This window comes from Ambystoma mexicanum, chromosome 7p, assembly GCF_040938575.1.
Source record: "Ambystoma mexicanum isolate Mex_15411 chromosome 7p, UKY_AmexF1_1, whole genome shotgun sequence".
NCBI lineage: Eukaryota > Metazoa > Chordata > Amphibia > Caudata > Ambystomatidae > Ambystoma > Ambystoma mexicanum.
Window position 1 is genome coordinate 96,002,138 of NC_090939.1, and position 14,762 is coordinate 96,016,899.

Below are 14,762 nucleotides of genomic sequence, written 5' to 3' on the forward strand. Positions count from 1 at the left end.
TACAAAAAACGTCATCAGAACCTACACACTATAGGGGGCACAAGTTAATTGGGATTGGGTGGCGTCGACTAACTATAGGTGTTGCTGCAGCGTGGTTGGTCTTGGCGTGAGGACGTCACTGGTCAGCCTCGTGGGTTGGGTTGGGCCTGGCAGGCCAGCTTGAGGTCATCCGAGCGGTGTTGGTATGCTGGGGCAGCCTGTGACAAAGATGAATACCTTTCCTGACTCGTTTGCCCTAGGCCATGCACACTGCAGTTATTCAAGAAACAACATTTTAAGTTCATCAATAAATCGCTCAGCAGTTTATCTTATAAAATAAATGCAACACATGAGGAATGCACCTCGTGAGAGGTCTGGTGGTTGTCGGTTGGGGTGAGATTTACCTGTGTCCTATTGACCGGTATTTTAGGTCGAGGGGCTGGGCTCTGGGGCCTGAGCCGAATGATACATGTCTGTCTGCTGCGTTAGAAGTTATTATATAAATGGGTCTCTGTGTCTTGTCCCAGCGTTGGGGGTCGTCTGTGCACGGGGTCATGATTCTTGAGGTGGTCTGGGGGGGGTTGTGGGATTTACGAGAGGGTGCTGGTAGATCTGTGGATTCAAACGTGGGTTTATTACCGTGCTGTAAATAACACAGGTGGCGGGCTGTGGCCTTGGGTGCGGTACCGGGGCCTCTGACTCTCTGAAGCGGCTCCAGCTTGGTTGGGGGAGGTGAGGGAGCGCGGCACATGCCTTAGCTTCTTCATCTGGCAGGCTTCGTAGGGTGGGAGGGAGAATGGCCTTGCATATATTCACAAAGGTTTTTTCCTCGTGCGTTGCTGACTTTTGAATGCAGAACTTTTATAATGTTTTGCCGTATTTTGATCTTATTTAAACACACATCTATATTTCAATTTCGTTACACATTTCTTTAATACATTCGGTCCGAGTACCTTTTCATTACATGGTATTATATCTACTACAGTGTTTAAGTATTTATCTACATTCGACGGTACATGAGGTAGAACTATATTATGGACCACAGAGATTGACGGTTGCCACTATGGGTGACTTAAGAAGACATACAGGGGTTCATGTGTCTACATATGACTTAAGGACACTTTCTCTGTGATCTAGCAGCATTAGTACAGTCACAATGTGAAGTCATATAAACATTTCACTTTTATGGCTAATTCATAGTTTGCAGATTCTGTTTAAGAAGAGTAGTTCACTAATACCACTACTTGAATTCATTTCTGCGTCGCCCTGGCCTCGCGGACCAGGTCACACGGGGTGCAGTATTACATTGTGGATAACAGACTGTTACAGTGTTAATATCTGGTGTTAGCTCGTACCCAACTTTCCCATGGGAACGCGCTCGCAGCGGAGCTGCCATGGTGCTGCGGCGGCAGAGATGCATGAAAGGCCCTCCAAAGGTGGGGGCCGCGCTACAGTGCGCTGAACTCACGCCATCTTTGCTAGACAAGATGGCTTCTAGGCCTAACTGAATTTTGGTATATGCAGGGAACGGATACGTGTGGGCAATGTCGTCGGCGGGTGAGCCCTCCTCCACCTGGGCCCGGGTGGCATGAGGGGACGCCCACCGAGTCATGGTCCTCACCTGGGGAGAAGGCTGCAGGTGAGGAGGGCCTCGCGGCCAGTCCTCCCCTACAGAGGTGGTTGTGTTTTTACTTTGTATATGACTATGTGATATGTATATGTTTTTTAATAATTTTTGTATTACCTGTGCTTAACAAAAAATTAATATATTAAAAATGATATTTTGTGAAGAAAATGTTTTCTGATGATGATTAGAAACACAGAATGCAGCCTATATTTGTTTAAAGGCTGGTGTCTTGAAATTGCTATCGGAGGGGAATGTGTTGATTGTTCCTTCCTTTTGTAGAAATATATAATGACAATATGCCATCAGGAATTATAGAGTATTCTTCACATGGAAGGGAAGAATACTGCATCTCTCCTGATGGGATCACCACATCTCCCCGACAGCCATCTCCTCCCATGTGATCCTCCCACATGATACCACCCTCAGGGCCAGGATCACAAAGTGGCTGCAGTCCCCTGGCGACATGGGAGAGGATCTTAGGCTGGGGATCAGTGTGCATCACTCTGTGTGTAGTTCCAGGAGTGGTAGGTAAGGTACTACCATAAAAAAGTTATCTTGTTGAACCAAGGAGTGATTGTGACCTAACCAGTCTCTAGGGTCCAAGTGGACTGTGGGTGCAGTTCAGTGTCAACAGTACCTGGTGTGAGACAGGCATGGTATCAAGAGAGACATTGGACCTCATTGCGGGTCCGGCGGTAACCCTGCCACTGCTACCGGTGGGTTGCCGCTGGACCCGTAAAAACTTAGGCGTAAAAAAAGTCAGGCGCCGGTAATGTTCTTATTCCCCATTCCCATAGGACTCTATGCGAGTGGGGACACTGAAGCAGCGGCACCAGTGTTAACGATGCCAGTGCTTCCATGACGGCTTTGCTTACCGTGACCGCTGTGCCTAGCAGGTTCAGACCTGTCTGGCACAGTGGCTCCGGCATGCAAGCCCGTAGTTTGCCGGTCCAGAAATTAGGGTGCCAGTGAGCATACCAGTACCCTTATTTCCGTAACGGCAAACTTGTCATGAACCCCACAAACTCAAAAGTAACAGTTTGAAACCTTTATTATCAAACCTTGTGGGGATGGTGTAATGCCTATCTGGCACTAACTCTAAGAGGATTATTCCCTCAACTGATGGTTCTGAGGGCCGTTGATGTCCGTAAATCCAAAAGCAAAGTTTGTCTGTGTCCAAACCTATGTTTGCCCTCACTCTTAAACCTAATGTGATAGGGGATCTTCTTAAAGGACAAATGGTGATTCAAAAGGACATGTAAACCACATGGTTTCAGGTAGTCTTACCAATAGGTGCAATTCTGCCAGTTCAAAATAGTTCAACTCAAAAGGGCTGCCCTCAGAACCTTCCACATAGGTCTCTTGCAGCAAGTCAATGGAGTTCACAATGTCTCTGGGTCTCTTGGGGTTCACTTCCTCAAGCTTCGGTGCGTCCAGTTCAAATCAAAAAGACAGTACCTGTAGGCCTCTCAGGGCTCCCTTCCCCAAGTCTAGGCCTCTCTTCATAAAGTTCAACAATGTCGTTACTGGGCCTCTAAGGGCTCCCTTCCTCAAACCTAGACCACTCTTTTCAAAGTTCGACCAACAAAAAAAAAGTTCCTCTTGGCAGGATGTACCTTTCACTGTACTGATCTTACATGGGGGTAGTGTCATAGACTTTCAAAACAAAACTGGATCTTTGCTCCGCCTAGGCACAACCACTTTGACCTCTAACCAGTCTCCTTATTCTCTGGCACCTTTTCTTCTTTGTGCCTCTTTCACTCTGTCCTTTTCCACTTTACTGTGCTTCCTGCACACCACCTTTTTATGTTGTGCACACTTGCACCTTCTTTCCACCTTTCTGTGCCTCTCACACACTTCTTACTTTTCACTGTGCTCTCTTGCACCTTTACTTTTCACTGTGCTCTCTTGCACCTTCATTGTCCCAGTAACGTGCCTCTTACACTCTCTGCATTTATTTTCTCACTTTCGGGTAGCTTAAACCCTCTTTCTCACTTTTGGGTCACTTGCACCCTTTTCCTTACTTTCGGGTTGTTCGTACACCCTCTTGGCTGTTTCAGTGCTGCCAACGCACTTGCTCTGTCTCTCTTTATTTCTATGCTCTAGCGCCCTTTTCGGATACTCCGCTTTGCTTTCTTTTCGCTTGCTTCGCTTTTCCCCACTTTTGCACACCGGGCTGTTCACTTTTCTCAACGCTCCTGGCTCCCGCTCCAGGCAGCCGCACACTACTGAGTTTCTTGCTTGCTCACAAAACTCACCAATAGTAGCACATCGCTGGCGAGCAGGTCAATGGGTTCTTGGGTCGAGGTCAGGGCCGCACCACCTGCCCCTCAGAGACCCCTGGGACTGGCACACGTCCCAGGGGAATAAGCACTTCCCTGAACACCGCTGGCAGGATACACGTTGCCTCGTTCCGGGTCACTGGAGACACAGCTCCCTAGCCACGCTGCAGCCCCTCACAAACACTGGGCCAGCATTTAGGAACGCTGTTCTCCTCCAGATACTCCAGGCGTCTCCTGCAGCTCCCTGCTCTTTGGCTCCTCTGGTCCAGTCAGCATTCCCAGCTCACTCTCAGATTCTAGCAGAACAACCCTTTTTATACTGCAGATGAGAGTCAATTGGAGTCAGGTGTGCACAGTTGGGGAAATGTGCCTAACCTTGCCTGACTCTATTAGTGTTACAATTCAAAGGTGTTATATGGTAGGCCTCACTTTGTATCTCTATGTTGTTTCTATGGGTAATCCTCATTGCTCCGGATCGCCTCTTCCTCATCCCAGCACTTATTGGAAATGGGCAGGGTCAGACAGGGTGAGAGTGGAAATACCCCATAAAGACTGAGGGAGAGTGGGTTGGTGTGCAATTCGGAAAGGGGGAATACCATGTTTCGCCCTTGAGTATTCACCTCCCAATCCCCTGCGACCCTAACTCAGGTGATCCTCCCTTGCTTGTCCACCACCAGGGTTCAGGATCCAAAAGCAACGGCACTTCCCTGGCCACCTGAATGGAAGATTCAGTAGTTACAGTTGTTGCGGTCGGAAGCGGCTGACACTCTGTACACTTGTGGCTTGTGGCTCGATCGTACAGTTCCTCAGTGCGGCTTGACTGCCGGTGACGTGCAAGCGTGTGTGTGTGGGTCCTTTCCTCTAGTAGGAAGCCCCAGGAAGTCCCAGGAGATCTTTTTATTTTCTCGAGTAGACGGTGAGCAGGCGACGGTGTTATCGCTAAAAGTGGCGAACGAGTGGAGAACGAGATCAGACCGGCTCAGACCGGGCCGGCACTGGGAGCTTCTACCGATATTGTATTTCGTATATCGAAGCATATCCGCGAGGCACGTACCTGCGTACCCGCAGAGGAGTGTTTTCTTGGTGGCCTGAGGCAGCTGCTAGCCCAGCGATCCCGCGGAGGTGCAGCGTCACGCTTGGAGGCACCATTTCAGCTGCAGCCACTTTGATCTGCTCCACAGACACCGACAGCGAGGTCTGTATTATTTGGCACCATTGGTGCCTTTTGCATTTTTTCTGAGTCATTCCATGGACTATTGAGCATGGTATCTGACTGGTAACAGTTGGTAACTGTCTGTGCTCGAGCTCAAGATAGAGCCACTTTCCTCCTCCTCTATCAGTACCTGAGTATGAGCGTGAGCTTGCTGGAGAGACGGTGATTGAACCAGGGCTCGGGCCTGTATAAATATATTGACATTGGTATTGATAAAGGGTAGTGGGTTGAGGATTTAAAGGATTGCAGAACAGAAACTCTTATCCTGTATGTAGTGGGCTGCTGCAATTTAGTATCAGACAGCAGTGGCCACTGGCTGTAAGCCCCTCTATAAACCCCCTTAAACAAGAGCCTCAGAGATTAATCTGAGACAGTACACAGTTCGCTGACAGGAAGTTTTGAGTCTGGGCAATTTGGAGTGGACAGTTGAAAGGGAGTGGCTGGGGCCCTGTTTAGGCAATAAAAAGTTAAAAAGGGGGGAGACTGTGGGAGATTTTACTCCTTTGATCCCCCATTTTTCTTTGACCTAATTTTCATAGACAACGAAGGGGCAAGAAATGGCCCGCTACAATTTAAGGAGTGGACAACACGTTGATGATCTAAGAGCTCCAGAGTGGGACGGTTCCTATATTGAAAAGTCCCTGCATGAGGATGTGAACCCTGTAAGTTCTCAAACTCCGATTGCCTCGACAAGAAATAACAACATAGTAGAGGCACAAATTCATCAAGAACTTCAAGTAGATAAATCAACGGAGGGAGAAATTTTAAGGGACTTAACAAGAAACACCCCATTTAGACAGTCGAAAGACTTTACTCTGACATCAACGAATATAAATGGACTATTGATTATTATTTCCAGAAATCTGCACAAGAAAATATAAATGGACCTATGCCACATTCCTTAAAACTTTTAAATCAAAATATCAGTTTACAAACGGAGAACAGTGGATCCAAATTACTCATCCCAGCTATGGAACTTTCAAGGACCCCAAATCATTTGTTGAGCTTGGCTCAGAATCTACAACCACATGAGGAAAGATTAAACTCAACAGTGGCATCGAGAAGGGACACGGTCGTGTCTGATGGAATTTTACTAGATCAACCGGTGCAAATACCAAGTATGACACAGGGAAACAAGAATCATGACCCTAATGATGGTGATTCCTCTCTCTCGGCTTTAAATTTTGTTCTAAATTCCTTGGTGAAGGTTTTTGACCTTCTAAAAAGAGATGTGCAGACCCATAAAGGGATTCTAATGGAAATGACAAAGGATATTGAACAACTTGAATTTTCAGTCGTAGGCCAAAATAATGTAATAAATTGTTCAGTTCTGCCCATGATGATAAAGATGGAAGATGGCTTCACAAAGCATAGTGGAGACCTAACGGAAATTAAGCAACAAATGATTTCTCTAATGAGGGAGAATAAGGAGATCAAGGACTTGTTACTGCAAATGAATGAAAGAAATGTATCGACTTCTTCATTAAATCAAGATCTAGCAATTGAAACAATTGACTTAGTTCCTGAATTGAATACTTCTGCAGATGATACTCACTTATCCGAATCAGTAATGGAAGAATTCTGCCGAATGGCACAGATTGCTGAGTCAACGGTGGAACAGCTGGCGGAAGACCGACGGGAAGCTATTGAGAATCACGAAGAAGAGGCAGAAAACAGCTAAATGTGGAAAAAGAGTTCGCAACAATCCTATAAGAGACGGAGAAGAGAAAGGCGGAAGAATCAAAAGCAAAATAACACAGATTCAAAATCACGAGGTCGACAAGTAAAGAAAACAAAAAACGTGAAGAATATTAGATCAAAAAAATCAAAGGTAAATAGCTTTGTCAAGGGAATTTTAGATCATGCGAAAACCAATGAGAATCAAAATATCCTAGATAAAGATGATAGGAGCAAGGGCAATGACTCTCTACAACAAAAAAGAATTGCCAAGGTAAATAAATCCAAAAAACAACAAAGGAAAAAATCTGAGACTGATAGAATTCCCGAAGCAGAGGGGGATGTATATATGGTAAAGAAATCTATGAGTACTCAAACAGAAGGAAAAATTGCAGACCTGGACAGAAATCAACAACACCATGATTCGATGAGATCAGAGATTACAGGGAAGTTGTTAAAAATAGCTCCTATATTTCTTCAAAAACAGAAAAATACTTTTAAAGTACCAATGCAGACCCAGATTGGTTTAAGAATTGCTCCAATATTCAATCAAACAAAAACAAAGACTGGAGATTTGGTGGTCACCCAAAGTTCTAGGATGGATCATGCAGAGGACACAATACGTATTCAAACATCAATATTGAATACGGATTACCAAGATCAATCCAAAGAGGTCGGAAGAGAAGAGACTGTGAACGTCCTGGTGGGAAACTCATCCTCCGAAATGGTAACTGAAAGAATAACAAATCCCCAAGATGATCCGAATCCATATGCAATCCCGAGACTTTGGTTTATTAGTGAGGAAAATCGAAAGTGTGGTACACCACTGAATAGGAGCACGATTCTATCACTGGTCAAAAAACTTCCAGAATTATATTTATTCTCAACAAAAGACATTGAATATGTTCGTTTCCCTAAACCAGACTGTTTCAGTTTAGTTGAAGTTGGTTTTGTTTCTAAACTGGGGGTAAAAGCTTTTCTAAACTTACAAGAAAGATTAAGGGAGGTGGGTTTGGAAGTATATGAGCAACTGTCATCTCTCGCAATAGAAACGATCGAAACTGAGGAATATGAGTTAAACCAGGGAAATATTTCCTCACTGCATGAAACCCATCGGGGAAAAAATGAAAATATCATCAATGAAGGGTTACAAACACCATCTTGGTCAATGTTACCAGAGATAATTATGCAAGTCTGCCAGAAGCTGGGTGTATCGCAGAGATCTCTTTAATAGTGACAAATTGAGGATCACTAGTTGGAACTCTCGGGGATCCAGTTCATTTAAAAATAATAAAATAAGTGTGTTGTTATTTGGGGGGAACGATTTGATCCTGTTACAAGAAACATGGTTAGTAAACACCCTGGAACTCGAAGGCTTTAAATTGATAGCACAACCAGCTAACTGTAAAGCCAAGGGTAGACCGACGGGAGGTCTGCTGATCGCCTGTAGAAAGATTTTATTTAAAGAAATATCAATGTTATCCTGCAAACAGGAAGGAATTCTGGTGGTGAGAGTGGTCACTCCCCTCAAAAGCTCTCCAGCTAAGGAGATAATAATTGTGAACCTGTATTGGAACCCTGTGAGGGAAAAACTCTTAGAGTTTCTAGAATCAATTGCGGTAACCCTCTGTGATATTAATATAATGTACCCTGGGGTGCATATACTGGTTGCAAGAGACTTAAATTCGCAATGTATTAATTCCAAATGCCATAGAGGGAAAATGAAAGAAGTAACAAATAATGGGAGAAAGTGGTCGAACTTCTTTGAGGATTGGGACTTAAAATTCCTAAATGGCTCCATAGAAGGTGATGTTCCATCGGTCACAACGTGGGAGAGGGGTTCATCAGAATCGACATTGGATTATATGCTTTTATCAACAGAGTGCTTCGATACTTGTATACATTTTTCAGTGGTCGATGGTGGAACAAGTGACCATAAGCGATTAGTTGCACATTTAAATTGGCGTAGTGAGGAAAAAATAGAGATTTGGGACCAGAGAGTAGAAGTTAATGCACAGAGAAATCGGTTGGTAAAATACAAGAGGGAAGGGGAGCGGTTAAACAAAGCCCTGGATGGATTTTCCAACTGGGGAGATCAAAATATTTTGCATCAGCATTGTGACCCATCACGGTTCCATGAATTCCTGTGGTCAATTTACCCCCCATTAAGTACCCAGAAGGGTTTTCAGCGAGTACACAAACACTTTTTTGATGAAGCAGTTTGGGTAAAAAAAACGCGAGATGCAAATACAGTTAAGACTCGCTAAGAAACGGGCTAAAAGCTTATTAGAACTAGAGAGAGAATCAAAAAAAATTAAAAATGATCTAAAGAGTTGGTCTAGACAACATAGAGAAGAACTATGGCAGAAAGATGGGGAAGAGATGCTGCGTGCATTACAAAATAACTCCTCGCGAAACTTCTGGTCACTAGTAAACGCTCCCCAAATACACCAAACCATTGCTCAGACGAATAATGTGTCAGAAGCAAGTTGGCTAACTTATTTCGGTGTAAAATACCAGGAACCAGTGGGAGGACAAAAATATATAGGTGACAACGGAAATTGGGGTTTAAACTTTGACAAAGAGGATATTTTGAATTTGATCATAAAATCCTCGGCGTCGAGATCCGCGGGCCCAAATGGTCTAACTTATCAAGTCCTCAAAGGAAATGGGACATTGGTGGCTGAAATCCTATACACCTTGTATAAGAAAGTGATTGCAAATAGAATAATTCCATCTTCTTGGAAGACCGCAATTATAATCCCGATTTTTAAGAAGGGGGATCGCAAAAACCCTATTAGTTACAGGCCAATTACATTGCTTGATGTGGAAAGCAAGTTGTTTACCAGTCTGATATTAAGAGAACTTGAAATATGGGCGAAGCAAAACAACATAATCCCTAAACAGCAGACCGGATTTAGAAGAGGCCATTCAACCTCTCTGAACGGTATAATATTAGCCTCATTATCAAATCTGAAAGATAAAAATAATAAAGGAAGACTTTATGGAGCCTTTATCGACCTGTCAAGCGCTTTTGACATGGTAAATCGAGATAAACTTTGGAGCAAATTGGAACAGAAAGGGGCACCGAAAACTCTAATTAATATACTAGTAAAACTTCACGAAAGAAATACAGCCAGAGTAAGACTAAACATGGACGGATATTTGTCAGAATATATAAGTATAGATAGGGGGGTTAGACAAGGTTGTATGGTGGCTCCATTTCTCTTTAAGTTTTATCTAGGAGATTTTGGAGCCGCCCTAGAATCTTCATCATTAATAAGCCCAAAAGTGGGGTCTTTGGCCGTAAGATGGCTTATGTATGCGGATGACATAGTCCTTGACAGGACTCCCACCGGTTTACAAAGATTGTTGAATGCCCTCGATAAGTATATGAAATTAAATGACCTGGTTGTAAACCCTGACAAATCCAAGATTGTAATTTTTGAGCAGAAAGGTCGCAAAGAAACAAAATATCGGTGGTCAATTGGTAGTAACCAGATTCCGGTGGTAAAAGAAGTAACGTATCTGGGCATTACTGTGTATGCGACCCCTACAGTTGGGAAGCAGTATGGTGAAATCCTGGCCAAAGGGACACAACTAATAGCCCAGATGAAGAAGATTGCCAGCCTTTACGGTAAATTTTCGATTATGCCTGTTATAAACTTCTATGTGGCCAAAGTAATCCCTGTACTATTATACGGAATTGAAGCCAAACCTTTGTTGTGGTCAATAGATTGGCAAAAAATAGAAGGTTATATTTGGAAACAGGTACTAGGATTGCCAAAAGGATTACATACGATAACACTCAGATATGAGCTAGGATTAAAATCTTTAAAAAACGCAGTTGATTGGAAACTTCTTTCCTTGTATAGGTCAATTATTGTGCCAATGACTAATACACTATATGGAAACCTCCTAGAAAATATGAATCTTGATTCCTCACTAACTTTGACGGAACTCAAAAAGACGGCTGAAAATCTGCTGACTTATTGTGAAACAGATAAATTAACACTGATTTCAAACCCGTTGAAAGTTAAGAAGTCCTTATCTTTGAGAGATTGGATTTCAACAGGGGATATGGTGAGATCATCCTCTATTCCTGAAGGGTTTTTTAACAACGGGAAAAAACAGGGTATTGTACCAAGATACTTGATGAAGTTCCCTAACCCAAAAGGAAGACAAAACTTTATGAGGGTACGGTTAAACTTGATCAAAACTGGATCAGTATTAACCAAATGGGGAGTCACTGAAGGGACCCGGAGTCTATGCACGGAATGCTCAGACTTAAGCAAACAAACTCTAGAGCACCTGCTAAGATTCTGTAAAGGCACTTGGAAAATTAGGGTGGAACATTTAGGGAATTCAGTTGGATCACTGGATAGATTATCCTCTGACACCTTCTGGGAAAGAATGATTGCGGGCCATGAAATAAAATTGACCCTGAATATTTTAAGGGTTTTGCAATTGACAGGTTTTATATCGTCAGAATACTGTTGATTGATTGTTGAAGTAAGGGGGAAAACTGTTTCATAGGAAAATTAGATATTGATGTGATGAATTCAATTTTAATATGTTAACTTTATAAGATTGTGATGAATTAGTTTTAAATGTTATCTAGATATGATATATAATATGATGTTTGTATGTATATACGTTTTGCTTATGAATGTGTAAAAAAACCCAAATGTGGTTATATCACAATAAAAAAAATAAAAATAAATAAAGAACGGAAGATTCCGGGGACGTAGGTGGGTGAATACCGTTAGGTTTCTCACAGGCCCTTCCCCTATGAAGTTTGGACTGAATTGCTTCACAAGAGAACCTCGAAAGGAAATCTATGTTTCCTTGTTCTCGGCCGGTTTGATGCTCCACTGAGAAGCAATAAGGTTGCAAATCCAAGAACCACTGCATAACTGTTGGGTTGGACTCTTTGCTTTAACTGATCCATATTAGGGGGGAGTGGTCAGTGATCAATCTAAACTTTCGTCCTACTTGAATTTTCTTGGGTTGGCTGTTAATCCCACTTTTCTTAAGGCTCTTACTACAGTGTATAGATGGTACAAATAGTATTCCCAGGTTGGACTTTGGATTACAATGTTGTCGATGTATGCCCTGAAAATTTCCGAATAAGGCTGGAAAATCTTATCCATCAACCTTTGGAAAGTTGCTTGGGCGCCATGCAACCCAAAGGCTAAGACTTTAAACTGATATAGACATATCGGAGTGGCAAAGGCAGTCTTTTCTTTATCTGGTCTGTGTAATGAGACTTGCCAATTACCATGGGTTAAGTCCAGGGTAGACAAATAGACGGCACTACGAATTGTATCGATAAAATCTTCAATACGAGGCTTTAGGTAGGCGTTGGATGCTGAGATGTTGTTCACCTTTCGGAAGTCTATATAGAACCTCCAACTTTTGTCTGTGTTTTCCACTAGCACAACGGGAAGACCAGGGACTGGTGGATGGTTCAATTATGTTGGCCTGATCGTGCATCTCATAGGAGCAGGAGCTCCTTCCACTGCTGGAGCAGTGGCCCCACTCCGGAATCGAGCTGGGGACACTACTTTTAGTGCAAGGTAGGCTCTGCTGCAGGGATCCGACACTCGGTGCAAGAACCAGTGTCACCGTCGAGCACATCAGGGCCTCGGCTGATAATTCCCCTCATGTGCAACTGATGCACACAAATTTATTTTTGGGCCACAATTACGCCGTTCTCCAGTGAAACTAAGCACCCTTTCTGTGCTGCCATTGCAACACACGAGGGTGCCCCAGGCCAAGATGGCCGTCAGCTTCACCCGTGTTGTTGCCTGAATCTGCCTTGCCTCCCGATCCAGGTCCTCCACCTCATTGGCCGACGCTCATTCATATGAGCCTATAACTCGCCGGGAGGCGAACGCCGGACCAGTCTACAAAGGACCTCACACTAAGGAGCAGGTCCTGTCCCGAGCCTGTCCAGAGCTGACAGAGCTAGGGCCAGAATCTCTGCCCTTTGCATTATATACCCCAGGCGTCCGTCTGCTGGCGCCACCCAGTACCCATCCCTCCGGTAAGATCCACTTTGCATGCAACTGTGCCTCACTATCGACTTTTGTGACTCTCTGCACAACTATATGTGACATAGCTTGAACACTTGTCTGGTGATAACCGATAACAGCATTAATGTATCTACCTGAAGCTTGCCCAACCCTGTCCATATTTGTGAACAGTATCTAGACCTCATCTGTTCTGATGCATACTGCCTGATACTAGCCTCACGTTGCCATAACAGTATCAGCGCATTCAAATTGCCCAAAACTTGCTTGACTCGACTCCCCTGGTGAATTGCATCTAGATTGCCCAGAATCTACCTTATTTTGACTATCACAGTGAACTGCATTAAAATTGCCTAAAACATGTTTTATTTTTGACTACTCTTACGAATTTCACCTAAACTATATTTGTACTACGGTATGTATACTGCCTGGTACTAGCCATATTTGTCCATAAGAGTACTAGCGCATTTAGATTGCTTGAAACTTGCTTTTGCCTGATACTAGCCATATTTGTCCATAAGAGTACCAGTGCATTTAGATTGCTTGAAACTTGCTTTTACTCTGACCACTCCAGTAATTGCATTTCGATTGCCAAAACCTGTTGCCACATCGGCTATAAAAATACAGTCTCATTTAGTTTAAGACTCCCCCGTATCCATGACCATCTTGCATTTTGGTCAGGGCTGCCTCACAGCGCCAACTTGACTTATGCACCTATAACTTCATATCTACCTACCACTGACCATAGTAGTAAAGTCGCATCTAGACGGCCCATACAGCCTATACCAATCTGCTCCGGACCACAATAGCAAAATCATACCTAGATTGCTTTTACTTCTGTCTCAGCAATAGCCTTGACCAACTATTCTTGCTTGCAACAGCAAAATTACACGTTGATGGCTTGGTAGTAGCTATTACTGATCTATGCTAGACCACAATAGCAAAAATGTACCTAGATTGTTTTTACAGCTGCATTAGCATCTAGCCAACTTCCTCTTGACTACAATAGCTTAGTCGTATCTTGAATGTATGTAATTAGCTGTCACCATTCTACTCTTGACTATAATAGCAAAGCTGCATTGAGACCGAATCTGATACTGTCTCAGGAACTTGCCACTGCATACCTAGCCTCATAGTTAATAGCCTGCCCCAGAATCAGCTAACTAGTAGCCCTCCTGGCTCACCTAGAATTGCCCATTACCACCAGGATGTACACTCATAGCCTGTGCAAACACCTATCAGGTACCCTTCCCAAGATAGCTTGGTTAACGCTTTGCATTGTCTCTGCCTTCATATTAGCATTACAGTCTAACAGTCTGCTTATTAAAACTAGTGACATGATGCTCGCCTGTACTGCCCCTCCTAACATTCCCCTCTGCCCTACATCACTAGACACACAAAAGTACAAAACTAGCCAATACCAAGAATATTCACCCACACAGCTACCATGTAGTACTACCGATAGAAACCTAAGATTGCGTGCCGCCTCTCCAAAGTATATGAGCTACCGGCGAAAAAAATTGAACAATTAAACCTTCTAAAAAAATGCCCACTCCAGAAAGCAACTAAGGAGTCCAACTCTAGCCCCTCTCACCATAAAAGACCTACATTGAATCGTACTAAACAGAAGCCTAAAGATAGTTGTAGCACTGCCCACATACCAGACAGCCACCATCCTAACTTCAAAGGAGCCCTCATAAATGCTAGGTCTCTAGTTGCCCATGCAACTGAAATTTCTGACATCCTATTAACAGACAACTTAGACTTCTTGGCCATCTCAGAACCTTGGCTACATGACGCAGCAGGCCCTGCCCTATCGCTGGCAGTCCCTGAGAAGTATACTATCCTGCAAGCAGATAGACACACCTCTTGAGGTGGAGGAATAGCAATAATAGCCAAAAATGTTGAGAATTGTGACAGCACCAACCATGAAATCTTGCGAATGCCTG